At 46.3% G+C, this 27752-nt stretch overlaps 1 protein-coding gene across 6 annotated transcripts in view; it reads left to right on the top strand.

Annotated features, from left to right (window-relative positions):
- Positions 1-27752, top strand: part of TLN2 (talin 2) — a 176186-nt gene that overhangs the window by 7610 nt on the left and 140824 nt on the right. Inside the window, exon 1 of one of the 6 annotated variants that reach the window (XM_080980651.1) lies at positions 26851-27153. The exons of the other annotated variants lie outside the window; for them this stretch is intronic. The gene's annotated coding sequence lies outside the window, so the exon portion shown is untranslated. Of the gene's footprint in view, positions 1-26850; positions 27154-27752 lie in introns of those variants that run through there. 6 annotated transcript variants of the gene reach the window in all.

Here is a 27752-nt window from a genome sequence, read left to right as displayed (position 1 = left end):
GCTTTGCAGCAGAGCACCCTGCCACACAGACACAGATCTCCCCCCCCCCAATAAATCATGCAGATCTTGCAGCCTTTGCTAAACTTGCTTGAAATGCAAATCTCCATATTTCTAGACTTCACAAACCAACTTGCAGGCCAAAGACATGGTTTCCCCCAAGCAAGACTCATGGCAAAAGAGGCTAATCTGGAGTTATACATCAGATTCCCTATTTTCTGTGTCAGAAGAGGCAAGGAAACACACACATTCCCAGTACCAAAGAGTGCAGAAGCCTATATCCAAGCGTTAACAGCAGAAAGTCTGCCAAGTGGAGCTACCAACTGAGCACAAAAGGATTTTTATTTTTCCATGTTTTATGATGCCCCCTTGACCACACACCCCTTGCTCCACCAGTTAGTGAGACTACTTGTCCGTTGTTTATGTCTTTTGCCCATCAGGAGCTCCTCACTGCAAGGCCTTGCAGAAAGGGTTATTCCCAAAGAGTGCTCAATAATGGCTCCTCATCATCCTGGAAAAAGTGACCAATGGAGTGCCACAGTGTTCTGTCTTGGGCCTGTTGTTGTTCAATATCTTCCTTTGGAGGAAGGAATTGAGAGGATGCTTATCAAATCTGCAGATGACACCAAACTGGGAGGGGTAGCTAATGCTGCAGAAGACAGAAACAGAATTCACGAAGACCTTAACAGATTGGAGACCTGGGCGCAAGCTGAAAGATGGGTGACACCTGCTTCGCAAGTACAGGCAGTCCCTGTTTACGTGCGTTCAATATGTGTGCGACCGTATATATGTGCATCACACCAAACCTGGAAGTGACTTGGAAACATCATAAAGATGTCACTGAAATGTCACTAAAAGGGCGGAATGGGGTGGGGTGAACCAGGGTGTTTCCAGGCTTTTTCAATGGGTTTCAGTTATACTCCATTCCACCAATGTACGCCTCAGAGTGTATCCCATGCATAAATGGGACTGCCTCTAGAACATGTGAAAAGGATCTAAGTGTCTTAGGAGACCATAAGCTGAACATGAGTCAACAGTGTGATGCAGCAGCAAAAATAGTGAATGCTATTTTAGGCTGCATCAACAGAAGTATAGTGTCCCAATCAAGGGAGTTAATAGTCCCACTATATTCTGCCTTGATCAGACCACATTTGGAATACGGTGTCCATTTCTGGGCACCACAATTTAAGAAGGATGTTGACAGACTGGAAGGTGTCCCGAGGAGGACAACCAAGATGATCAAGGTTCTGTAAACCAAGCCTTATAAGGAAGAGTTGAAGGAGTTGGGTATGTTTAGCCTGGATAAAAGAAGACTGAGAAGAGATAGGATATCTATCTTCAGATAAGTAAAGGGTTGTCACATGGGAGATGGAGCAAGCTTGTTTTCTGCTGCTCTGAAGGCTAGGACCTGAACCAATGGCTTCAAGTTATCACTCAATATCGGGAAGAACTTTCTGACAGTAAGAGCTGTTGGTCAATGGTATGGACTCCCACGAGAGGTGGTGGACTCTCCTTCCTTGGAGGTTTTTAAGCAGAGGTTGGATGGCCATCTGTCATGGATGTTTCAGTTGAGATTCCTGCATTGCAGGGGTTGGACTCGATGATTCTTTGGGTTCTTTCCAACTCTACAATTCTGTGGTTCTGTGATGGTGGGGTGGATGAGAACACAGTCGTACTACCTGAGGCTGATGAGAACTGTAGTCCAAAATATCTGGAATGGTTGGGGCGAGCTAATTTAAAATAATTGCATGTATCCAACCTACAACTTTTTTTTGGAAGAAAAATGTCTCCAGCAGCCTGATGAAGGGTAACTGAGCTAATAAATTAAACTATCAGAGTTTGCTTTCATTTATCTATTTTAACTAATAAGACAGCTTCCATTCTAATCAAATAATCTCTGTTAATTAAATGGGGGCTCTGTTGGCTTTCAGCCAGTTCATGAATATGTATGGGGGAAACTTAACTTCATCTGTCATGGTGAATTATATGCTGGCAATCCTTATGGGGAGGGAGCCTGTTAATGGAGTGTGTGTCACTGCTGGTGTATTGATGACTCTTGGATGGAGATATCACATGGTGTGTACAGGCAGACATATTCAAATTCCCGTCTGGACTGTGTGTTTTTCAGTCCATCCCAGGAAGCTGGCTTGTGGAGCTCCCTTTCTACTTGCAGTTAGTGCAGAATGCTGAAGCACAATTGCTGTGCTGACAGGAGGGAGACCTTGTCAGCATATGGCAGTTGTGCTCTGAGATCTGCACTAGTTGCTGATTTGCTACCAGGCCAAGGTCAAGGTGTTACTATTAGCAGATGACACCCCTCAACAACTTGGGACTGCATTTGTAAGGAACATAAGGAACGGCTGGGTCAAAATGTCCAATTTTCACCCAATTACCAGAACTACTTTAAAAAAAATTAATGTGGCAGAAGACTGAGAGGTGACAAGATAGCCATTTTCAAATACCTGAAGGGCTGTGTTGTAAAATAAAAAATATGCCCTTTTCCCTTATGGGGTATCCAAGAGCCCATGTAGAGTCCTTACATAGGTTCCCTATTGGTAGGAAAAAATAACAGAGGCCAACCAGAGAATATTGAGAAGCAAAGCAGCTAGTAAGCTTGATCTTTATTGATCTGTTGCAACAGGGTACTCCCCTCACACACAGGAGAGGAGGAGGACCCACAAAAATGCCGTGCAAGGGCTGATAAAGACTTTTGAAATTCCCATTCTCTAGATCAAGACCACCCCCAGAAACATTATGCATACATCACAGAAATTTAAATGTTGTTTTTCTCCTGTCTGGCAAGTTAATTGATTGGATTGCCTGGGGAGCCTGGCCATTCTTTTGTAGTGGTAAAATACTTATTTCCTGGGCCAGGTCACAGGCTCACACCTTAATCATATCTTAAATGTGTCCTTAAGACAGGATTTGTGAGGAAAGAGACAATGGGGAGACTTTTCCAGTTTGACCTTGCAGAGAAAACATTTGGTCAATTTAGGAATCAAAATGGTTCCAGGTTGGCCTTCCTGTGTTGATCTATGTATGTGCGGTTATGAACATTGCCATATATCTAAGACCATAAAATTCCTATCACAGCTGTCACATGGAAGACAGAGCAAGCTTGTTTCCTGTTGCTCCAGAGGAAAGGATTCAAACTAATGGATTCTAATGACAAGAAAGGAGATTCTGACTAAACACTAGGGAGCTCTTTCTGATGGTAAGGGTTGTTTGACAGTGGGACATACTGCCTTGGAGGGTGCTGGTTTTTAAACAGAAGTTGGACGGCCGTCTCTCATGGATTCTTCAGCTGTATTTCGTGCATTGTAGCGGTTTGGACCGGATGACCCTCGGGGTCCCTTCCAACTCTACAATTCAAACTGATGTGGAAATGTGGTGACCTGAACTTTCTTGGAAACAGGAGTTACTGAGATAAACTGGAATTGACAGATCTGCCTGTCCCAAATGCATTTATATCCTGCCTGGCCATGCCACTTGGCATTACCAGAGCAGAGCAGGGCATGTGCCATGCCTGTCCTCACACCCAGCAAGATCTGCCCAGGTGCCCTGCCACCCTCATGGCTCCATGTGCTGTTTTCATTTGTTTTGCCATGCGTTGACGTGTGAGTCCCATGATCAGAACAACTTCCCATTGCAAATAAGCAAGCAGAACATTTAATCTTATGATGGATCTGGTTCTTTTAATAGAAGGGCTTCAGCACACCATATATTGACTGCCATGAAGAGGCCGAGAGGGTGGAAGGGAGTGAGGCCCAGGTATTTTCAGTCTCTGTTCCCACAACTCTCACACACATGCACAGCCATGTCAAGCAGCATCTCAGGGGTTTTTAATTTAAGGAGAGAAATGGCTTGAGCAGGAAGAATGCAAGTGCCCATTGAGGGGCACACTGACAAAAATTGGGGAGGCATATCCTCTGGAAGGGGTGACAAACCCGTGGCTCACAAGCACAGGGCTGTTTGTACTTAGCTCTTCTTTCCATCAGACATTCCTTTGATCTCCAACACTAAATCTATGCCGGTAATTTTCAGTGCTACCTCTCACTCTTTCTTCCACTATTTTGGAATATTTCTTATCAGTGATGGCCAGTGAAGTGGTTCAGTGGTAGGAACCACGAGCTGCTGATGCAAGGCATTCAAAACAATGTGAATTTGTGCTGTTATCAGTAACCAACCTGATGAAGTGATCATGCTGGGGACAAGGGGTGCCACAGTCTGAACCATGCAAGAGCTCAGTTCCTGAATGTTTTTGGCCTGCCTAGATGGAGGATAGAGAAGCATCAGTGTGTATAGAAACTTGTCTACTGTACAAAGGTAAAATTCGCACTTTCAGCCACTTTTGCCTCTCCCTGCCCCTCACTGGCATGTTGCCCAGATGGGAATCTGACCCTTGGTCTGGAAAAGGTTCCCCATTGTGGGTTAGCTGATGCAGCTGCTGGTGCCAGATGTTGATCAGTGTAGGTGATTAGCCAGTCTGCAACCATGCACTTGCACAGTGCTGTTCGGGGTGCCTCCTCCTGCCAGCAGCATCCCAGGATAGTTGCAAAATCCACTTCTTGCCTCTCTTGATTAACCCAATGTGGCACCTAGCAATAAACTGGTTCCCATTCTTGTTTCTGCTTTCCCTCTTAACTTCTCATATCTTAAAAATGAACGCTGATAGATGTGCTTGTTTCACTCTCCCTCTTCTACTCCTCCATCAGCCTCAGCAAACACGACCAATGGTCAGGGAAGATGGAGGTTGTAGTCCAGCAACATTTGGGGGGGGGGCACAGATTTCCCTGCCCCAATCAATCATCAATCATTTCATTTCCAAAGTTAAAACAATGCTCAAGGCTACTTACAACATACAAGAATTTAAATAACTACAAACACCACAAAACTAGTCACAAACAAAACATGAAAAAATATACAACCAAATTGAGCAACCTCCACACAAATCACAAGTTCCAAGATACAAAAATTCAACAGCAACATCTTCCCCAACAAACCCCCCTAAACAATGCCCCATCCCTAGACTAAGACTTCTGGGCAGTGAAGAAAGTAGAGGCTCCCTGCTGTGACTCTGAATGAGCTGCTTTTGTGTATTTATCAGGACTAATTAAACCAGGGATGGTGAAGCTGAGGTCCTCCAGATGTTGTTGGACTCCCATCAGTCCCAGCCAGTGTGGCTGATGGGGTGATGGGTGTTGTAGCCCTGCAAAATTGGGAGCATAGTTTTTGAATTTGGTGCCCCCAGATGTGCTGACTAGAGTGATGGGAGCTGTGGTGCCAAACATCTGGAGTGCACCAGGTTAGCGAATGTTGCTGACCATCACCTGGTGGCTGGGGCAGATGGGAGGATGAGCTCACCAGCAGCAGCATCTGGAGGGCCATTCTTCTTCTTATTTGGCTATCACTCGTAGCTGAGTAAGATTGTCTTCCATAAACATGGTTTTAACAGTAAGTGACTGTGGAGGCCAATTCTGGATCCACACGTCCTTCCACAGTGGGGACATTGGTTTCCAGGTGGGAGTTGATCACGGTGTGGATTTGCCAAGCATGCCTTCCTCTTAGCACGTTTCTCCCTTGCGTCCTGAGTTCAAGTGTCTTCAAAGCCTTTGGTAAAGGCTGTTCTCCAACTGGAGCGCTCGCAGGCCAGTGTTTTCCAGTTGTCAGTGTTTATACTACATTTTTTAAGATTTGCCTTGAGACCGTCTTTAAACCTCTTTTGTTGACCACCAGCATTACGCTTTCCATTTTTAAGTTCGGAATAGAGTAGTTGCTTTGGAAGACAATCATTAGGCATCTGCACAACATGACCAGTCCAATGAAGTTGATGTTGAAGAATCATTGCTTCAACACTGGTCATCTTTGCTTCTTCCAGTACACTGATATTAGTTCTTTCCAAGTGATGTGTAAAATTTTTCGGAGACACCGTTGATGGAATTTTTCAAGGAGCTGGAGATGGCATTTATAAGTGGTGCATGTTTCACAAGCATATAGTAAGGTTGGCAGTACAGTAGCTTTGTAAACAAACATTTTGGTTCCACTGCAAATGTTCCGGTCCTCAAAGAGGACTCTCTCTTGCTTGCCCTACAGGGACAGTCCTGAGGAAACAGGAACTGCTCCTGGGCACTTGGGACAGTCGCAGCGACTTGTAGGAGGCAAACTAAGGCAAGGAAATAATCTGTGGTGCGATCTTGTGGAAGCTGCCCATGGAGTTGGCCTCCTGGGATGGAAATCTTGTAACATGGATTTGAGGAACAAAGCATATGCTTGTTTGCAAATGAATGTCAGCAAAATCCAGTTTGCTGCAACTCTTGTATGTGTGTGACATTTTATGCAGAGGAATTTTCATTCTCAAGAGAAGCGGGGGCGGGGGAGGCCCTGCTTTGTGGAAGAGCATGAGACTTGCATGCCGAGGGGTCTCAGATTCCGTCCTCAACAGCATCTCTAGGCAAGACCCCGGAAAGCTGATGCCAGTCAGTGCAACCAAGACTGAGATAGAGGCCAAAGAGCCTGACTTGGTATAAGACAGGTCCAAGAGCAGACAAAGCTGTTCATGTACAGCCCCATGAAAACCTTCCACTCAGCTCTGAGGATCTGGAGTCACCTCCTCACCCCAACGTTAGTTTGGAACACACACACACACACAAAAAGAAAAGAAAAAGCAATTTATTCATTCACACATCAGTGTGCAACCCACCTCTCTCTACTTCACACACACACACACACACGTTTTGCAAATTAGTACCTGCAAATGTGATGGGGAACTAGATATAACTCAGTGGCTTTTAAGTTTACAGTCCCTATCAAACCAGCTCCATGTACTTGGCAGGAGTTTTAGGATGGGAGGTAGGAATCAGAAATGGTCTGAGTTCCCTGGATATCTCTTGATATAACTCACAGATATTCCAAGTCCTTTCTAAAGTTTTCTGGCATAGATTTTGTAGTTTGTTCATCACCTGTCTGTTATTACTTCTCTTGATTTCATCATAGACTGATTCCCCGAGATTTGTTTTATTTCAGCTGCCTCTGTTGTTGTCCGTCTTATGTGCGCTTCCTGCATTGAGAGGGTGGTCATGGGGTCTTTGTTGCTCTTTGGGTAGCCTGTCTGGGCCACCAGTGAAAGGTGCTCCTGCCTTCCACATAAAATAGTTGATTTTTTTAGTAAATAGCATGTGACACAAAGATGTAATCCACCACACTGCCCCCATTCTTGGATATTACAGAGATTCTGGGATATCTTTTACAGAGCAAATAGCTATACAATGTGTGATTTGCATGGTTTGCTTTTCTTCTGATGTGATTCTCTACACAGTGACTCACATCTGGGCCCAAGCACCTTGCCTTGCGTGCCAAAATTCTTGGCTTGCTGGGGCAGAGAACCATTGCACCCCTGCTGCAGATGTCAGAGGGCAGCTAATGCAGCTGCCAAGTCAGAAGGGATCAGGTGATACAAGCAGTGTTAGAAACTCAGATATATAAGCTAATCATAGAGTTGGAAGGGACCCTGAGGATCATTTAGTCCAACCCACTGCAGTGCAGGAACATGCAGCTGTCCAATATGGGGATCTAACCTGTGACCTTGCTGTTATCAGCACCATGCTCTAACTAGCTGAGCTATCGCCAAATGACACCTTAAACCTAGGTTACAGTCACCACCATGGTATGTATAGGTGCCATTTCTACCTCCAATGGGGTATGGTTCATCATCATCATCATCATCATCATCATCTCATTTCTGTACCACTTTATATTTTAAAGGGAAGAATCTCAAGGTATTTTACAACACATTAAAACATCAAATGAAACAATCCAAATAAAACAATTTCAAGCTTCCAGGAAAATATTTCAGATCCTTCTCTAATTGACATTTTGCTTTCTCCATATTTATTTATTTATTTACTTAATTTCTATAGCTGCCCCATGACAGAACTACTCTAGAAAGCCAGTGTGCTTAGACCTGGCAGATCAGGGTTCAAATCCCCAATGAGTCATGAAGCTCACTGCGTGACCTTGGGCCAGGCACAGCCTCTTAACCCACCTCACAGGGTTGTTGTAGGGCAGGCTTCCTCAACCTTGGCCCTCCAGATGTTTTTGGCCTACAACTCCCATGATCCCTAGCTAGGACAACCAGTGATCAGGGATGCTGGGAATTGTAGTCTCAAAACATCTGGAGGGCCGAGGTTGAGGAAGCCTGTTGTAGGGATTAACTGAGGAGGGGGTGAACCATATACCCCTTGGAGAAAAGGGTGGGATATAAATGCAATAAATAAGCTCTTCTCCTTACCTGCTTAAGAAAGCTGGAGGGGCCAGCCAGACGGAGATGTCAGTTGGCAACCTGGCATCCAGAGATCTCTATGTTGTTGCAATTGGACCCGCACCAGTCGCAAAATGTGCCTGGCACCTGGCTAATTTCTAACACTGGATGCAACGGACCCGTTGGACTCCATCTGGTTCCAGAAAATTTCTGGCTCCAAGCTACCTTGTCAGTGTGAGCGACCCATCACTCAGGCTGCCTTGGAGCTCTTCTTCCTTTTGTTCCTGCTGGCCTCCAGGCCAGTGGGAGGATCAGGCAAGAGTTCTGTACTGGCAGAATTAGAGCGGTGTGGGATTAGCATCCTCATTGGTGTGTGTGTGTGAGTTGTAGTCCATCATAACTAATGTACAAAATGTATCCCTGGGTGCCAGTTACTCCAGCTGCCCTCAGCGTCTAGGCTCTGCTTTTTTCCTTGCCTCTTTTTGGAATTGTGCAATACCAAGTCAGTTCCTCAGATCGCAGTGTCCTCAAACCTAAGAGCTTCAGTCTTGCAACTGAACTCCACTGTGGTACCTACTTTTTGGTGATGAACTTTGGAGAGCAGGCTAGTGTAGAAAACTCTGCTGCTGTTTCAGCTCTTGCGTACATGCACAGATTTGGGGGAGGATTGTACCACGCAGCTTATCTCCCCAGTGCATGCTAATGGGCTTATTGTAACCGCTCTTTCTGCTCCAAGGAGACTGGCTTTTGAGTAGAGAGGGGCTTGTTAAAACCACAGAGCAAAGCCTCGGCTGTCTCTTGCGCACCCAAAGAGCAGAACCCGCCTGATGGACAGACAAGGAGAGTAAGCGGGCCTGACAGATTTTCGGGGGGGGGAGGGGCAGGTTCCGTTGCAGCTGCTCAAGTTTTTGCTTTTGGCTGCAGATTTAGCCATTAGAAAAGGGGTAAAAAAAAAAAAAAAAGACAGAAGCAAGATTAAATTTCAGGTGCCAGTGGAAGTGTGCATTGCACCACGCATTCTTCTGCTGCCCGTGTTGGCAGGGCTGGCCTTAGACATTTTGCTGCCTGAGGCAAAGATGGGGGAGACGGCGACTGAGGGCTACTAGCCGTGATGGCTGTGCTCTGTCTCCGCTGTTGGAGGCACAAATGCTTCTGAATGTCAATTGCTTGAGACCGGTTGCTTATGTTCTTATGCTCCAGCTCCATTCCATGGATGGGCAGTTGGCACTTACGTCCACACTGGCGTGGGGTTGCCTTCTCCAGCCCACCTGATGCAACAGACTAGATGAAGGGCTCCAGAACAGGCCAGGGAGGCCACAGAGCCAGTGCGATGTCGTGGTTAGAGTGGGAGAGGCCAGAGTTTGAATTCCCACTCGTCCGTGAAGCTCACTTGGGTGTCCCAGCCTTACCTTCCTGGCAGGGCTGTTGTGAGGATAAAATGGGGAGGAGGAGAACAGTGTATGAGCTTTTGGGAAGAAAGGTGGGGAAAAGCTGGGCAGCTCAGGAGGAACAACTGGGGTTGGCTCTGCCGCCCTGCCACCACTTGCCACCTGAGGCAGTTGCCTCTCTCTGCCTCATGGTAGGGCTTGTTCTGCATGTGGGAACAAGATGCCAACTAAAATGCAACTGGGAGGCTTCACACACACATACCTTTTGTGTCTTAAATACTGTTCAGAGCAATAACATTATTATTATTATTATTATTATTATTATTATCCTCAGGATATGTCTGTAAAATTACCTTGTTTACTTGTACCCGGGCTTTGCCCACAGGTGACACTGGCAGTAAAATATGAGGACTGCCACATGAGGACCAGCTTTCCTTTCTGTTTGGTTTGAGTTTTGCTCTTGTCTTTCCTCCAAGGTGTTCAGAACACTGTATACAGAGTTCTCCCCTTTTTGCGCAGCAACCTTGTGAGGTAGGCTAGTCATGCAGATGTGCAGGGAGGGGGCTGGTCCAAGGTTAATCAGCTGGCTTTATTGCTGACTGGGGGATTTGAACCCGGATACCGTTACTTGGAAAATCCCTGATGCACCTAAAATGTGGATTGAGCATTTGAACTTCTCACCCCTCTCATTCAAGCAAGAGAGGAACTGCTTATAATTTTCATTAAAAAAAAATGTATCTTAATCCCTCCCTTGAGGCACAGTTTGCAATTTGCAATCATGCATCAAAAAAAGTTTAACCCCGGCTTGTAATTTTGACCATGTCATGGAAGTTCTAGCCAGTTTATTAAAGAGAATGGAATTCTGTTTAGAGTTTGGTCTTGCCTCGTTTAGAGTGGATGCAGTTGGGGGGTTTGATACTACATAACTATAATTAAATTTTTTTATACCCTGTCATGTTTCCCAAAGAGCAATTAGTTCTTTAATAACTTGATGAGCTGTAATTAAAGGGCGGCACATCTCAGTGTCCCTGGGTGGGCAAGAGATAGGTAACCCTCTTTGTTCCTTTCTTACTTGCTCGGGAGAAGCGGGGGGGGGGGGGCGCTCTGATTTAACTTGACCCAACAGCAAGAACTGACGACTGGAATCCAGAACTAGCCTGCAAGTATGAATGGCACTGTCATAGGAATCTTCCCTGTTTGCCAAGGCAAGCTCATGGCTGTTTGCTTTTTGCCCATCTGACTTTTTTGCTTCGTTTTTCAAGCTAAAATAATGTTGCACTGCAACATGGGCTAAAAGTTGGTTTGTGTCATATGGTTGCTGCGTAACAGAGTGACTTCAGAACATAAGAATGCGGCAGCTAGACTGGTGACTGGGAGCGACCGCTGGGACCATATAACACCAGTCTTGAAAGACTGACATTGGCTCCCAGTATGTTTCTGAGCACAATTCAAAGTGTTGGTGCTGACCTTTAAAGCCCTAAACGGCCTCGGCCCAGGATACCTGGAGGAGCGTCTCCACCCACATCGTTCAGCCTAGACACTGAGGACCAGCTCTGAGGGCCTTCTAGCAGTTCCCTCACTGCGAGAAGTGAGGTTACAGGGAACCAGGCAGAGGGCCTTCTTGGTAGTGGCACCCGCCCTGTGAAATGCCCTCCCACCAGATATCAAGGAGGTAAAGAACTACACAACTTTTAGAAGACATCTGAAGGCAGCGCTGTATCAGGAAGTTTTTAATGCTTGATGTTTTATTATGCTTTTATATATGCTGTAAGCTGACCAAAGTGGCTGGGGAAACTCAGCCAGATGAGCAGGGGCAGGGAATACTACTGCTAGGAGTAGCCTACAGGATCAGGCCAATGGTCCACCAGTTGTCTGCATGGAAGCCGCAAGCAGGATTTGAGTATAAGAGCCCTCTCTCCTCTGTGGGTTTCCAGCAACTGGTATTCAGAAATATTGCTGCCTCATGTCCACCATGAATTTGTCCAGTGCTCTTTTAAAGCTGCCCAGGTTGGTGGCTATCGCTGCCTCCCTGGTGTGCAGTGAGTTTCATAGTTTAACTATGCACTGCATGAAGAAGTTCTCTCTTTGATCAGTCCTGAATCTTCCAACATCATTGCGTGTCCGCAGGTTCTAGAATTATAGGAGGAGGAGAAAAACTCTTCAGTATCCACTTTCTCCACGCCAGGCATAATTTTATAAACTTCCGTCGTGTCTCCTCTTACTTGCCTTTTCTCTAAACTGCCAAGTCCCAAACTCTGCAGCTGCTCCTCATAAGAGACTTGGGTAACATTAGCCCTGATCCAGCAAGCAAGGTAGCTGGGGAGCTTCATCTGCGTGAATTCCCTTTTTGGATCAGGACCCTCCCATGCAGGCTGGGTGTGGATAAAAGAAAGTTGTTCTTTACACAATGCATAGTTGAGCTCTGGAACTCGCTCCCACAGTGATGGCCACCAACTTGGACTGGATGGCTTTAAAAGAGCACCAGACAAGTTCATAGAGGCTGCTAGCCATGATGGCTGGCTATGCTTTGCTTCCACGGTCAGAGGCAGCAGTGACTGGCTGTTAGTTGCTCAGAATCGCAGAAGGGGAGAATGCTCTCGTGCTTTGGTCCTGCTTGCAGGCTTCTCATGGGCATTTAGTTGGTGAGAGCAGGGCGCTGGACCAGGTGGGCCGTTGACTTGACCCAAGGGGACTCTATGTTCCTAGATTCTTATTCAGGGCCAGATCCGTGTTGAGTATTCCCTGGGTTGGCACAGATTGAGGGTGGCAGTGGCTGTGCACAGCCCTACCATTTTCTAACTTTGTTTCAGTCCTATTTAATACAAAAAGAGCTAGGAGTTTCTTTATTTATCCAGAACAGGAAAATCCAGCGAACAATGGAACAGCCAGGCCTTGTCTTGATTACTTAGGATTTCCTCTAGGTTGACTGACTTGCTGCCTCAATTGTCCCGCCTCCCTTGAAACATTTTTAACAGCAATCTGTTGGAAGAGGCATTTTCAAGAGAAACAGTGCAGTGGCCCTTCCATTCCATTTGGCGTAAATTAAATCCCTGCTGACTACAATGCAAATGAGACTTGGAACTGATGTAAGTGGACACTCATTGCCCTTGTGAAGCCCTTGAATAATAGAATTAGCCCTCCAGAGCAAATGCAATTAATTGGAGAGCAGGATAGTGGAGGGGGCCAAGGGAAGTTACATTTAATCAATAAGCCTCCGTCTGAAAAGTTATTGCGCAAGCACTCAGGAATCAAGTGAGATCCTTGTGTCGACTTAGGGTGGAGCTACATTGCCATACTTGCCACACTGGCACAATGAAGGCTTGGAAACCCTCGGGACTTGGCCCATGGTTGTGGTCCTGTTGAGAGTGGTTCTGGTTCTTGTGCGGAAGGTGGGGTCTCCTAGCTGTCAGGGGTGGGATGACTTGAGGCACTTCCATTGTTACAGACTACAACTCCCATCAGCCTCCAGCCAGAATGGCCAGTGGTCAGGGATGATGGGAGTTGGAGTCAACCACCCTTTGGGTTAGCCACTCCTGTTTGGGCCCCCTGCCTTCAGCCACAAGAAAACCTCTAATGTGACCATTCCCAGGCTGCAGGCTTGATTTCATTGCAAAGGTACTCCTTTCTTTTATTAATGGGGAGGGAGAGCTTTTCCCTAACGGCTCGTGCAGGTTAAGTGAATGTGATTCTGCAAAGGGTAAGCGCTACTTATATATGAAACATGCTACACTGCATTTAATGCAACTTTTATGATGAAAATGCCATGCATTCTGAAAAAAATGCTCGCTAGGAAGAACAATTAAATAGAGCAGTGCTTCTTGAAATTCTGAGTTGTTAAAAGGAGCAGTGATTGAATATGGAGATTGAGAATGTGAAGTTCTCTGGCAGAGCATGTGTAGTTCAAGAGTTATGTCTTGAGCATACAGGCTGTGTGTGTTTTGACAGCTCCTGGTGGTGCAAAGCCATTGATATATAGTGGTACCTCGGGTTAAGAACTTAATTCGTTCTGGAGGTCCGTTCTTAACCTGAAACTTCTTAACCTGAAGCACCACTTTAGCTAATGGGGCCTCCTACTGCTGCTGTGCCGCTGCTGCACGATTTCTGTTCTCATCCTGAAGCAAAGTTCTTAACCCGAGGTAATATTTCTGGGTTAGCGGAGTCTGTAACCTGAAGCGTATGTAACCCGAGGTACCACTGTATAGATGTTGTTGGCATCTGTCTGTCTCGAGAGACAATGGAGTGTACCTCTGGAGTTGAAGCCAAACCACTGCATTAGCAGCACTGAAGTGACCTCCCTGGGGCGCAGTCCTGGCCAGTGTATATGGAGGTCCTAGGTTGCCCTGAAAACGAGACACACACCCCCAAGCCTCACTAATGTGGTTCAAAGAGAAGCAGAGCAAGACGTTCGGCTGCAGGAGTTGCTGGAAGCAGTGCTAGAAACTGGGGTAGAAAAGCTAGGAGCCAAATGGCTTCTAGGACCTGGGGTGTGGGCACCAAAACAGAATGTCTAGTTGCCTTGGGGGGGGGGGGGAGGTTGGCAACACTTTTAATTTATTTATTTTTTGATAAGGATGAATTAATATGCAATTCACATAAGTGACACATTGTTAATATCACATTTTTAGCAGAAATTGTTAATACGTGTGTAATTTGGTGTTTACAATAAAAATATTAGTACCGTACTTTAGTTTTCAAAACACTTTACTCTTTATTGTCTATCCTTAACATATAACAGATTCCATTATTAGTGAAAATAATATGCACCTACTGATGCATGTAAGTATCTGGCCATGGCTGTAGCAAAGAACTCGCTGAGTGGTCAAGTGCCTGGTTTGCAGGCAGGTCTCAGGTTCATCGCCCAATGGAATCTCTAGGTTGGGTGAGGAGAGCCTGACAGTGTTGATCCGACTCAGTATAAATCAGCTTTGTATGTTTTTAAGGCAGCCCTTTAGTCAAAACCTTGAGGACTGGAGTCTTACTTTACTTCTAGCTCAGCTCCATGGTAGAGCTCCTCTGGCTTTGCCTGCGGGTTCAGTCCTTGACAGTGTGGACAATCCTGAGCTAAATCGGCCAATAGTCTGACTCCTGGCTTCAAGCAGCGCTAACGTTTTAGTGGGAGCAGGAGAAATCCCAAATCTTTGCCAATGGCAACATTTTGACGGGTTCTTCTCAATACACTCCTTTAATTTTCTTGGATTAGCTGTTGCGTGCTGCATGCAAGAATCAGAACCACCATGGAATAGACATTTAGGTTCAGAGATATTTCCCAGTGGACCTTGAGAAATTCAGTAACAATGTGGGCTCAAGCAGGTGTTTCACATCAAGGTTCTCGCTACAGAAAAACTGAAAACACAGTCCTCCCAAGACCAACTAATCTGATGATTGTATATCCGGAACAGAGACAGTTTGGAATGGATTTCATGCAGCTGATGTTTGGGACAGCTGTGCTTTCTTGTAACAGTTGAAGCAGGAGGGGGGAAGAGAACAGTCCTTGCCAAAGAGCACCTGTGTGAAGCATTTAAACTGTCCAGAGAAGCATAAGCCATTTAGCAATGTCTTTGCCAATGTGTCCATTTACCCATGAAGACGGTGTACCTTAGGCTGCTCAACAACTTTCGGGTTTTGAATTATGGCAGCCCTAGCAGAGCTGCCCTTACAGCTCACAGGGATGTGCCCAGGCGGGGAATCTCTTTATTTGTGCCTAAGCTCTCTAAAGTCTAAAGGCAGATTAAATTTTGCAAACTGGCGAATACATTTCTATGAACAACCTGCTTTGATTGCAAGAGTTGCTTTCTTGTGGCAACTAAGGCTTTTGTTGGCACAATACGTTGAAAGCAGTATCATGTCACTTCAAACAGTCAGGGCTTCCGCCAAGGAATCCTGGGAACTATAGTTTGTTAAGGGCAGTGTTAGAAATTAGCCAGGTGCGTTTTGATACTGGCGCAGGTCCAGTTGCGACCACATGGAGATCTCTGGATGACAGGTTACCAACTGACATCTCCATCTGGCTGGCACCTCCAACCTTCTTAAGCAGGTAAGCAGAAGAGCTTATTTACTCCTCCAAGGAGTCCATGGTTCACCCCCTCCTCAGTTAATCCCTACAACAACCTTGTGAGGTAGGCTAAGAGGTTGTGACTCAGTGGGGATTTGAACCCTGATCTCCCAGGTACTAGTCCAGCATTCTCACCACTACACCCCACTGACTTCCTAGAGTCCTCCTGCTGTGCGGCAGCTCTATAAATAAAGTAGGTAAATAAATATGGGAAAAGCAAAATTTCACTTAAGAGACAGATTTGAAATGTTTTCTGAGGTTTTTTTTCTTTAAAATATCAAGCAGCATAGAAAATAATAGTAATAAATATCATTGCAAAAACAAAAACGGGGTCTAGATATTCAGTCATGGCAACCGTAACCTAAGTCTAAGGTGTCATTTGGTAGTTTATATATCAGAGTTTCTAAAATTGGTTAAGGGTGCTGAGGCTGGTTTAACAGCCAGGCCCTGTTCCATGGAACCACTGGGGATTGTAGCCCTGTAAGGGGAACAGGGGGACGCGGGTGGCGCTGTGGGTTAAGCCACTGTGCCACTTGGGCTTGCCGATCAAAAGGTTGGTGGTTTGAATCCCCATGACGGGGTGAGCTCCCGTTGTTCAGTCCCTGCTCCTGCCAACCTAGCAGTTCGAAAGCACGTCAAAGTGCAAGTAGATAAATAGGTACCGCTCCGGCGGGAAGGTAAACGGCGTTTCCGTGCGCTGCTCTGGTTCGCCAGAAGCTGTTTGCGTGCTGGCCACATGACCCGGAAAAACTGTCTGTGGACAAACACTGGCTCCCTTGGCCTTTAAAGCGAGATGAGCGCCACAACCCCAGAGTTGTTCATGACTGGGTTTACTGGTAATTGTTAGGGGTCCCTTTACCTTTAAGTGGAACAGGAATCTCTGAGCAAATGTTCGGGGTACTCCTAGCCACCAAGGACACCTGAACCTCCACTGGCAGAGATGGATCCAGGAGCACCCCCAACATTTGCTCAGAGACCCCTGTTGGTAAGGCAGCTAGCGTTGTCCCTGGGTCAGGATAGCTTGACCACAGTTGTCCATACAGTGGTAACCTCACAGTTGGATTACTGCAATGCACTCTATGTGGGACCACCCTTGGGGTTTGTCTAGAGGCTGCCTCTGATGCAGAACACAATGGCTAGGTTGCTTGTGGGAAGCAAACTACACTCAGCATATAATCCCTTGTTTGTGAGATTTGCAGTGGCTGCCAGTCTCCTATTGGACCAAGTTCTGACACTAACATACAAGGGTCTCTACTTGAGAGATCCACTTATCCCTTAAGCACTCAGTAGATCACTGAGTGGGAGATCACTCTGTGGGAGAGTTTCTCCTGCAAGTTCTAAAGATCTCAGGCGCCTGCTCCTTAGTAACTCGGAGCAGGGCTTTTAGTGTGGCTGCCCCTGTTCTGTAGAGCAGCTTCCCTGTTGAAATATAACAGGCACCCACTCTCTGTACTTTCCAGAAACAGTTGCAGACATTTTTCTTCCAACAGGCTTTCCCAGATGGATGAATGGGTCTTTGCCATGAGTGTCTGTTCTGAATCGGGGTTTTGTGGTTTTTAACTCCCACCCCCTTTTGCTGTTGTACATTGTGTTGAGACCATTGTGTAGAATGGTGAATTTATTAGTACCAGGCTAGGCATGGAAGTCAGCTTCCACCTCAGTCATCTCCTATTTATCACTGTCTGTTTTTAGGTGCCAGGGAAAAAACATTCTTCTGCACCGAGGCCCTTAGGTCTTAACTTCCTTTTTATAGGTGGGGTAGATGGGTGGATTTGGGGGTGGATATATATATATATTGCATGTTTTAGATTGTTTTCTCTTTGTTTTTAAAGTTCATTTTTGTAAATCGCCTTGAGTTTCATTATGTATTTTAAATAGGACAATTAAATAATTAACGTGAACTGGAGGGGCTCTATCCTTTTGGGGTATTTTTTGCCTCAGGCAGGACTGGACTTAGGAGCAGATTTATGCTGTGGTTTTCCTTGGTTTCTAGTCGTTCATTTCAAAGCGAGTTGAATTGTGAAGTTCAGGAAAAGTGGATGTAGCTCAAAGCGAAGATTCGCAAGGGTCTGTTTTGATTTGTTTTTCCTTAAGATGCTTTACTGGACGTGACGAGCCCCTGCAGGTTGCAAGAAGAGCGTCTTTCCAAAGTGCCATCAGTTCATATTTCCTCACCTCACTCCGATTGTGTTAGCATCTTGGGTCATTGACTAAAGCACATAATTGGCCCAGAGGTGCCTGTTAGTTTTATCCTTAATGGTGAACCAAAGACGACGCATGAGTTGGATTGCCTTTTATGGATGAAATTTTCATCTGCTGAGCTGGGAAAAAATTCAAAGGGAAAAGTAACAGGCGGTGCTAAATCAGCTTTTTTAGAGCTTAAATGTTCAGTTTAACACCTATCAGTAAAGAGAACTTTCTTTATCTTGCTGTATCAGTTCTGTTGTTTTGCAAAATTGCACAGCTGAATTTTTGTGTGTTCATATGCTGCCACTCTTCATGTGGAAATGAATAATGTAGGACTACTGTTGACAAGGGGTGACGGCCGCATTTTTTTGTGGGGGGACCAATTGTGCATCTTTTTTAAAAAACTGTTCTTCACTGAGCCAAGAAGAGGTTTTTTGCTAGCTCAGCTTCCTGTTTCTTAGATTGCAGCAAAATCCCTTTCTTGACCATTGAGAGATCACAGTGAACTCTGACATGGGCATTTGAAGGCTAAGTCTCCGCTTCAGGTTCAGCTGCTCCTTCTAACCAATTTCAGGGGTGCCAGGTGAGAAATTTTGTTGCTCACCAACAAATTAGTTGTGCAGCAGGGGTTGGCACCTGACATTGGAAGCCCTCTGCGAGCTGTCAGTTGAGACCTCTAGCGAGGGTGGGCTGTCCCTCCCCCAACTCCCTGTTGGGTGGGGGAGGGAAAAGGTATGGGGAATAAGCTAATGGCAGAGTGGAAAAGGGGATTCCCCCTTTTCACTCTGGTCCCATGCACCAACGGCTTCACCCCTGCCCACTACTGGCATCCAGCCTGTCATGGACTGGCTATATGCAGGGGGCGGGGGCACCAAATGGGGAACCCTCCAGGGAACCCCCAAGAATACCCTTGGTGTTCCACTGCCCAAGGTGGCTGCCTCATGGGCGGGTCAGCCCTGAAGTTAGAATCCATCAGCTTCAGCCAGCATGGCCAGTGTTTATAGATGATGGCAGTAGGACATTGCGGTTTGGTGATAAACCACGATGTTGAAACAAGGTGCATTGGCTGACAAGGCGTGGGGTGAAACTGCCTCAGCTCTCACTGCTGGAGGCACTTTCACCCAGCACCTCGTGGGCTGGGGCCAATGCAGCTGGCCCCCGCCTGCTGCTCAGCTGGGGGGCAGAAGGCTCCTGCCTGACCCCAGTGTTCCTGGCGCTCATTCGCGAGCAGCAAGAATGTCGGGGCTCCTTCCTGAGGCTCCCTTCACCGGCGCAGGGGGCAGGTGAGCTACCTCGCTCGCTCGCCCTCCCATTCGCCAAAGACAGACCAGGTGTCACCTTCGTCCATGTGGGTCATTCACCCCGAGAGGAAAGACTCAGCCCACCCTCCCGGGGCAAAATCCGCAAGCAGGGCTGCCTGACGCTGCTGGTGCAGCAGTTACGCCATCTGGCTAAGCCCGACCCCCATGCCAGGCCCTGGAGGCAGGGGCACGGGCCTTACTCAGCCACAGCTGCCTTGGCAGAAAGGGTGGAGCTTAACAGAGCCCACAGTCCACTGCCGGCTTGTGTGAACCAGAAGCAACATGGGGGATCCTGATCCTGCCCCAATCCTGATCTTGCTGGTGTGCAAGCAGGAGCCAGATCAGGGCCAGCTCAGCTGGGGAGAAGGAGCACCTTGACGGAGCCCCCACCCTGCCCCTGGCTCATGCAAGCCACTGGCGGGTCGGGGGCTCTGTAAAACTGCTTGGCTGAGGCCAGGGCAACGGCAGCTCCTCAGCCAAGCAGTTTAAAGAGGCAGAGGGAGGAACAAGCTGTATAAGCACCTTGCCAGTCCAGCTTCTTTCTCCCTCTGCCAGTATGAGGGCAGACGATGGCGGTTTCACTCAGCGCTATATCGCTGGTGAAATCGCCGCCTTCTGAGTCCTGCTACCAGCGCCAAGGGAGAAACAAGCTGCCCACAGCGGAGCCTTGCCAAGGAGCGCCCGGCTGCAGCTTGTTTCTCCCTTGGTGCTGGCATTGATATACTGCTGAGTGAAACTGTCATCACGGTCTGCCCCTCATACCAGTCCTGGGTGATATATTGCCCAGGCCTAGATGGGAATTGTGGTTCAACAACATCTGGAGGGCGCCAGGTTGGGGAAGGCTCATTTATATAGATTATATAGATCCAGGCCACGCTTCATTCTGGATGGGGGGCTCAGGATTTGTCCTCCTCCTCCTGCTGCTGCTGGCTATAGGCCTGGCCTGGCCTTTTCTTATCTTCCAGGGTCTGACTCAAAAGCGTCATGGTGTTTCCCTGCACTGCCATTCTACTTTGTTGCATTCTCAGGAAAATATGCATGTCGGAAATGCTCTTCTCAAATTTCCTCTTTAAAAATTACTTTTTAAAGACAGACAATGCACAAAGCCATCTTTGACACTTGGCTGTGCATCTGGAATTACGGAAATGGGAAAGAAAGATCACATTGTTGGGATTCCGGAAGGCTGCACTTGGGCTGACGTCAGGATAACAATAAGGGGTCTTCGCCATTGTCCAGCCGTCAACAATAGTCTGTCTGTGTAGAGTGTGGGAGCCTCTGGCATGGCCTCTTGCCAGGCTGATATTGATCCTTCTTGGAGAGTGTGGCGATCACAGAGGGTCCCCGGATGTTTCACCGTTTATTGATCCCTGTGCCACCACTTTATTTCTTGCTGCCACCACCCAGGCCCTACCTGGTACAATACTGAGTCCAGTCAGGGTTAAATTGGAACATAAACTTCTGTTTATTTATTGCAGTTTAACAAGCGTGTGGTTTCATAAATGGTATCGGTCAATTACATTCATGGGGTGCCTATCCAGACCTATAACTTCCGCTACCTGCTCTTACTCACCTAACCACCTCTCAGATATTCTCCTGTCTTCCTAGCTCCTAACTGTTCCTGACTTAGCTTATTTCTCTACACTAACTCAACCTGCCCACAGACTCTCTCCCAATTCACTCCCACTCCAACCAACCACCCAACGCACTCCTCCCTTCGCTCCTCCCAGAGCTGGTTTTATAGTCCCTCTGACTCCACCCCCTGGGTTCTGATAGGGTAACTTGTTTAACTATTTCACCTCCAGCACTCTCATATGTTAATGTCACAGAGAGATTCTACTCCACTTTTGTTTAGGTGCAAGCAGAGGTGGCAGAGGCCCCATCTGCACTATGCATTTGAAGCTGGCTTCCTCCAAAAGGCACCCTGGGAACTGTAGTTCATTAAGAATGGTAAGACTTCCTGTTCCCTGGGAACTTTGTGGATTGTAGCTCTTTGAGGGGGAAGAGGGGTTTCCTAACACCTCTGAACACCCTTAATGAACTACAATTCCCAGGATGCTTTGGGGTCCTGTCTCTTGCGCTGAGCCTCTTGGCTGCTTGAAGCGGGAAGGAGAAAACAGGCAAGGGCCAAAGAAGGCAGCTGATTTTGTGTGTGGGGGGGGGTGTCTATGGAAGGGGGTGAAGGAGGAGAATGATAAAGGTCAAATGAAGGATTTGTAGATTGGGGAAGACTCCAAGAAAAGAAAAACTGAGGGGAAAACTGGGCAGAGGTGAATGGGAAATGGAGATGTAAGAAGCCCTCAACTTACCTAAATATTTCAAATAACTAGCCGTGTCTGCCTAATTAGAGATTCTTTGTTCATTGTGTCATTGAACAATCTGTTTGTGAGATTTTTGTTTTGCACGTATCTGTACGAAGTCCTTCCAGCATCACAGGCAATTTGACATAATGATAAATGACTTTACTTAGAAAAGCCAGCAATTATAAACATTTTTTTAAAGTGTACTATGGAGTTTTCTTTAAGTCAGTGCTAGAAACTAAGATAAATGAATTAATTGCCAAATGGCACTTACACCCAGGTTACCACAACAGAATGGCTAGGCCCCATTGTTGTTTAAAATGACATTTATTTCTTTTACTATTAATTTAATTTCTATGCTGCTTGATATGTTGAAGAAAAAATCTCAAAGTGATTTACAACACGTTAATACATCAAATAAAACAATCCAGAATAAAAAAAACAAGCTTCCAGGGAAATATTTCAGATTCTTTTCTCTAAGTGACATTTTGCTTTCCTCATATTTATTTCTCTACTTCATTCATACTACTTCATTTTGCCCCATAGCAGAAGTACTCTAGGAAGGCAGTGTGGTGTAGTGGCTAGAGTGTCAGACTAGGAGCTGGAAGATCATGGTTCAAATACCCAGAGTCATGAAGCTCACTGGGTGACCTTGGGCCAGTCACAGCCTCTTAACCTGCCTCACAGGGTCATTGTAGGGCTCAACTGAGGTGGGGATGAATCATGTGCGCCTTGGAGAAAAAGGTGGGATATAAATGCAATAAATAAGCTCTTCTGCTGACCTGCTTAAGAAAGCTGGAGGGGTCAGCCAGATGGAGATGTCAGTTGGACCAGCGCCAGTCACAAATGTGCCTGGTGCCTGGCTAATGCCTAACATTGCTTTAAATTCGTGAATTGTATGAAAATGATGTTAGAAAAGAATGAAAGTGTTGGATCCAGCCCAAAGTTGCTTTTAGGGAGCTTCTTCTTCTTCTATACTGTTCTATACTTCTTCTATACTTCTTCTATACTTCATGGTTTACAACAATTACAACAGTTAAGCAAGTGTTTTCATTGTTCGTCTTTGGGACTTACCATGGATGGGTCCTGAAGGGGCGGAATGGGGCAGTTGAAGTCTGGGTCTCATAGGAAACTGTGTTTGTCTATACCGTATTTTTTGCACCATAACACTCACTTTTTTCCTCCTAGAAAGTAAGGGGAAATGTCTGTGCGTGTTATGGAGGGGATGCCTACGGGTCGCGGGGGGGGGGATCTGCTGCAGTCGTGAGCAGAGGATCCATGGTTCCCCTTCCTTCCCTCCTCCGTGGCTTGCTTTGAAACAGCAAAGCGGGAGAAGAGCCACTGAGCGGGGAGGAGAGAGGGACAGAGAGCCTGCTTCTTTAAAGGAGCAAAGCGGGAGAGGAGAGGAGCCTTCTCCCCTTATACCCCTCTTCTTCATTATTAGCAGCATCCTTCTCCACCCACCCCACGCATGCTCCTTGTCCCTTGATTGCTTTTCCTTCCCTCCCCACTTAAAACGTGGTTACAAAGGATCCTCAGGATTTTTGCATTGAGCTACTCCAAACTCACTGTCAGATCACATGTCTGTGGCCATAGCATGAACCACAAAAATCATACATCCACTGTTTCATTTAGAATATTTTTTTTCTTGTTTTCCTCCTCTAAAAACTACATGCGTGTTATGGTTGGGTGTGTGTTATAGAGCGAAAAATACAGTAATTACTCTTCATGTGTGTATAAACCTTTTCCTTGCATTTTTCGAATGTTGATTTTCCACTGCTCCTTGGGAAAATATGCTTCAGGATAAGTATTTTTGGGTTGTGCTCCGCGGCGACCCGGAAGTAACGGTTGCGCTGCTCGTGCATGCGCAGACAGTCAAAATGCCGTCATGCGCATGCGTGGAAGTGGCAAAACGCGATCTGCGGATGCACTGTCATGTCTTATGTTCTGTTCAGGATGCGAACGGGGCTCCGGAACGGATCCCGTTCGCATCCCAAAGTACCACTGTATTGCACTTCTGCTTTGCGGATATAATGCAGACGAACCTCCTAACAAAAAGCAAACTTAAGAACTGCACCTTCCTACGTGCTCTTAGGTCACATCTTCACTTTGAGGGAAATTTCTTTGTTTCCTGGGCTGCCAGACAGTCTGATGCAAACAGTATTGCAAACTGGCAGACGATCTTAAAGTGATATAATTTTTACTCTCTGGAGTAAGCCAAGCTGACATCACTTTTGGATGCAAAATAAGCTGAAAGGGGCCAGCGGAGATTTGGTCAGGCAGCTGGGTTGAGTGCAGCTTTGCTGCCCAAATTACTCCTTGATCCAAACAAGCAGAATCTTTGGGTGTAGATGATAACGTAGTTGTAGATAAGAAGTACCTGCTTCCACTTTTCTGATGGTGGTATAGATTGTCATGCTTCTCTTTGTGGGGTCTCTGTGCCTTTCTGAGTGGGGTTTCTCAATCATCCTGTATCCGGATCTCTTGGCTTATCATCTTTTTTCTCCTCCTTGGCACGAGGCCTTTGCTTTTAGGCCTCTGTTGTCATCCCAATAAAGTTGGCTCAAAGGGAGCAATCCTTCTGATGTCCTCTCCCATCCTTCCTCTTTTCTGGCACAGTCCTTCGGGGGCCCCTTCCACGCCTCGTTCTCAGAAAGTGAAAGGCAGTTGTGCAGAGAGAAGATGGAGGAAGAAGCCAGCCTGGGAGCCTTGACAAGCATTTTTCATGAGGCTCACTTGCTGGGCATTTCTCCAGCACCGTGAGGACACACGGTCTTTGGTTCTCCTCCTGGTTGTGTCAGGCTGAGAAGACCACATTTTGTAGTATGGTACTTGATTAGACAGGTGGTTTGTGGCTGTTAGCTATGGTGGTCTCAGCACCATATGGCCGTGTTGGCTTCAGCTGATGGGAGTTGTAGTCCAACTGGGTTGGCAAAGGCTAGACTGTGATAAGGAATGTGCAGAGGCATAAATTTCTCCAGATCAAAGGTTGGTGGCCCAAAGGAGGGGAAGTCCATCTTGACTTGTGCTTGGACATTTTTATTTTTATTTAACAAAATTCATATACTGTTTGATTGTAATAAAACCTCTCGGCGGCTTACAAATTTTAAAAAATAAAATGTTAAAATCACCCCAAAAATGACTGTTAGAAATGGGTGTTGAAAACAAATAGAGGGCTGTACTCAATAAAGCAGGATATGTAGCCACCCTAGAGTGGCCAGCCATGTCCCACCTGGTCAGCAGGTAGCCCAGCCTGGTGATCAAACAGGGCTCCTCTGCAACCCACCCACTATTATGGCGGCTGCTTCATGCAGGATGAGGCTCACTCCACTGGGCTGATGCCTTTCCTACCAGACAGAATCCTATTTATTCCTGGCTGTCTCCGTGCAAGTTTATTTCCAGCTGCAGTCAAGTTATTCTGGGAGCCCCCCTTTTTTGAAACAAGCCTTGGCAGACTCTGCTTCTTGACTGGTCCTATATCCATCCACCTTTCTTTGATTTCAGGACTGAACGTTCTATAACGCAATGCACCAGGATGGCTTTTTCTGGTTGGGCTTTTTCCTTTTTGTTCCTGTGGTGCCTTCATCCAGCAGCTGCCATTAGGCCAGCCTTCAGCATGACAGCAGGTCCCCTCACACATTTTAGTTGTGTGAAGGGGGCTGTGTGACATCTTCACGTTCTGCGGGTGTATCGGAAAGAGAGGAGCCCTCTGCGTAGAGGCTTTCTGGCACCCCCAGGGTTCAGGTTGCAGGGAAGATGAATCACGCAGTGTGTACGAAGTTCTGTTCTCCAGGTAATTCATGGGCATTGGAAGACCATGCAGGTGGAGGGGGCAGGGGGGCCAGTGCTGTGGGCAGAGTCAGTGGCTTGGCCAGGTGCGTGGCCTGAATCACCCTTCTCAGTTTCATCTACTTAAGGCCTTTTAATGATGAAATGAAATCAAATAGCACTTTATTTATTTATTTATCTTATAAGTCGCTTTTCACCTTAAAGTTTCCAAGTGACTTTCATTAAAGTAATATATATGCACATAAATAACAGGGAGGAAAGAGGGAGGATAATATAATACATTAACATTTGGTGTATCATAGAACTTACGGAGAAACAATACACTAACCCCATAAACAGTCACAAACATTAACAATATTCTAACAATAAAGCAGATCTTCCACCCACTAATCAGCAGATAAACAAAACCTCAATCTCCTCCCTAGGCCAAAAACCATTCACTTTGGCCAATAAATTTCCCCCACCCCTGTGAGGCGCTCACAGCGCTAACCCTTCGAAAGATCTTGGCTTCACATTAACAGTCCAGCAGATGGTGTTGCCCTGTCCTGGGAAGCCCGAGTCACAGCTCTTGGGTTCAGCACAGAGCAAGACAAGCCTCTGGCTCTCCACCTTCCAGCATGAGCCAAACTCTTTCTCACACAGCCCCCTTGGCCTATTGCTCTCCCTCCTAGGGTGGTGTGGCCTCCAGCCAGGGGAGGGGGTGGCCAAAATGCCCTCCCTCTTCCTGGGAGAGAACCATCACATCGTTGCCCCTCGGTAGCCCAGCTCACTCCTTGAGAAGCTGATGAGAGCACTTAACTGGCTGGTCGAGGCCCTTGTCTTCCAAAGAGACTAGTCTGAACTGTTCAGCAGGTTTTCTCTCATGGATTCTAATCTCACAAGTTTGGAAATGACCCACAGGTATCATCCAGACTGACCCCCCACCCCAAAGTACCTATAGTGCTATTTTATTTTTTTCTTCAAGGTGGCAAACACGGTTCTCCTCCTCATTTAATCCTTGCAGCAAACTTGTGAGGTAGGTTACATTTAGAGGCAGTGACTGGCCCACAAGGGCACACCCAGGGAGCTTCATGGCTGAGTAGAGATTTGAAGCCTGGTATCTCAAGTCCTAGTTCCGCACTCTAACCGCTACACCACGCTGTCTGTCTGTGTCATGGAAGTGATTGTCTGCAGCAGGTGACTGAACTGAATCCACAATTGCAGGCAGATACCATTCAAAGGACCCGGCTGGTAGGCATGCGCTTATTGTTCTTCGTGAAACATGGTTGCGTAACCAAAGGCTCCGGTTTAGCTTTGCATGTGAACGTTGTGAGTCCACACACAGCACTAACGTGAGCTCAGTAAAGAAACGGTCTGAGCGATGTATGTGTAGCATATCTAGGTGTGAGCAGGCCTTGGACAAGGAGGCCTGAGTGGAGTTCCGGTCATCTCTTCCCTACAAGATTGCACATTTAGCGTAAGGGCTGAAACGAGCGCCTGCATTACTGAACAGACATAAATAGCATTGCAACCTGAGAACTGCCCCGGCGTACTGTAGTACAGCAGCTAAATCTACTTTGGCAGCTCCAGGACTCACACTTTGCAGAGGGAAAAGGGCACCCAGTGGAACTTCCTTAACACTGTGGAGAATATATCCACAATTGCTACAATATATAAATGAATGTTATTGTCAGATTGGATGCCTAAAGCTGCTGAAGACCTGTGGGCTTATAGCATGCAAGCAAAGCATCTTGATCTGGGGGAGGCAGCACTGCACCAGAAGTAACTGATGGAATAGATGGCTGGGAAATCTTCTAAGGGGTCTTACAAAAGCCCAGGATGCTGTTCGGTTGTTTTGCTACTTTTGGATGGGATTCCTGATGCTCGCCTGAGCTTCTTATAAGAGGTAGGTGCTAATGGACTGATTACTTGGAAATTTCATAGCTGCAGTAAGATACTGTGTCACCAAAGTCTGATGAGCTGCATGATAATTAGGCAATTAAGTCCTGAGTGAAACTGTGTGTGTGTGTGTACAATAGCTGAATGGCCCATTCAGAGGAAAAAAAGGGGGGGTCTTGCATTTCATACAAACCACAAATTTGCATTTCATACAAATGAAATTGCATTTCATACAAATCCGCCAGCTTCCTACTCTTTAACTATATTTAATTTATTTATGTCATAAAATATATACACTGCTTGATTGTAAAGAAACAAAAACAAAACACCAACAACCTCAAAGTGGTTTACAAAAAAACGATAGAACAATAAAATTACCAGTAAGAAGAATTAACAATAATTTCAGACTTTTGGAAAGATAAAATAATAGACTTAAAATATATTAAATTTCGCATCAACTTTCTAAATATCTGGGTAGGCTAATCTAAACAAAAATGCTGTTAGCAGGAGTCAAAAAGAGTACAGTGAAGTTGCCTGCCTGATATCAATGGGCAGGGAGTTCCAAAGTGCATGTGCTGCCACACTGAAAGATTGAATTATTACAAA

This window comes from Podarcis pityusensis, assembly GCF_964106645.2.
Source record: "Podarcis pityusensis genome assembly, chromosome: 14".
NCBI lineage: Eukaryota > Metazoa > Chordata > Lepidosauria > Squamata > Lacertidae > Podarcis > Podarcis pityusensis.
Note: the sequence above shows the minus strand (reverse complement) of the source record. Positions and strands in the feature narration are given on the sequence as shown.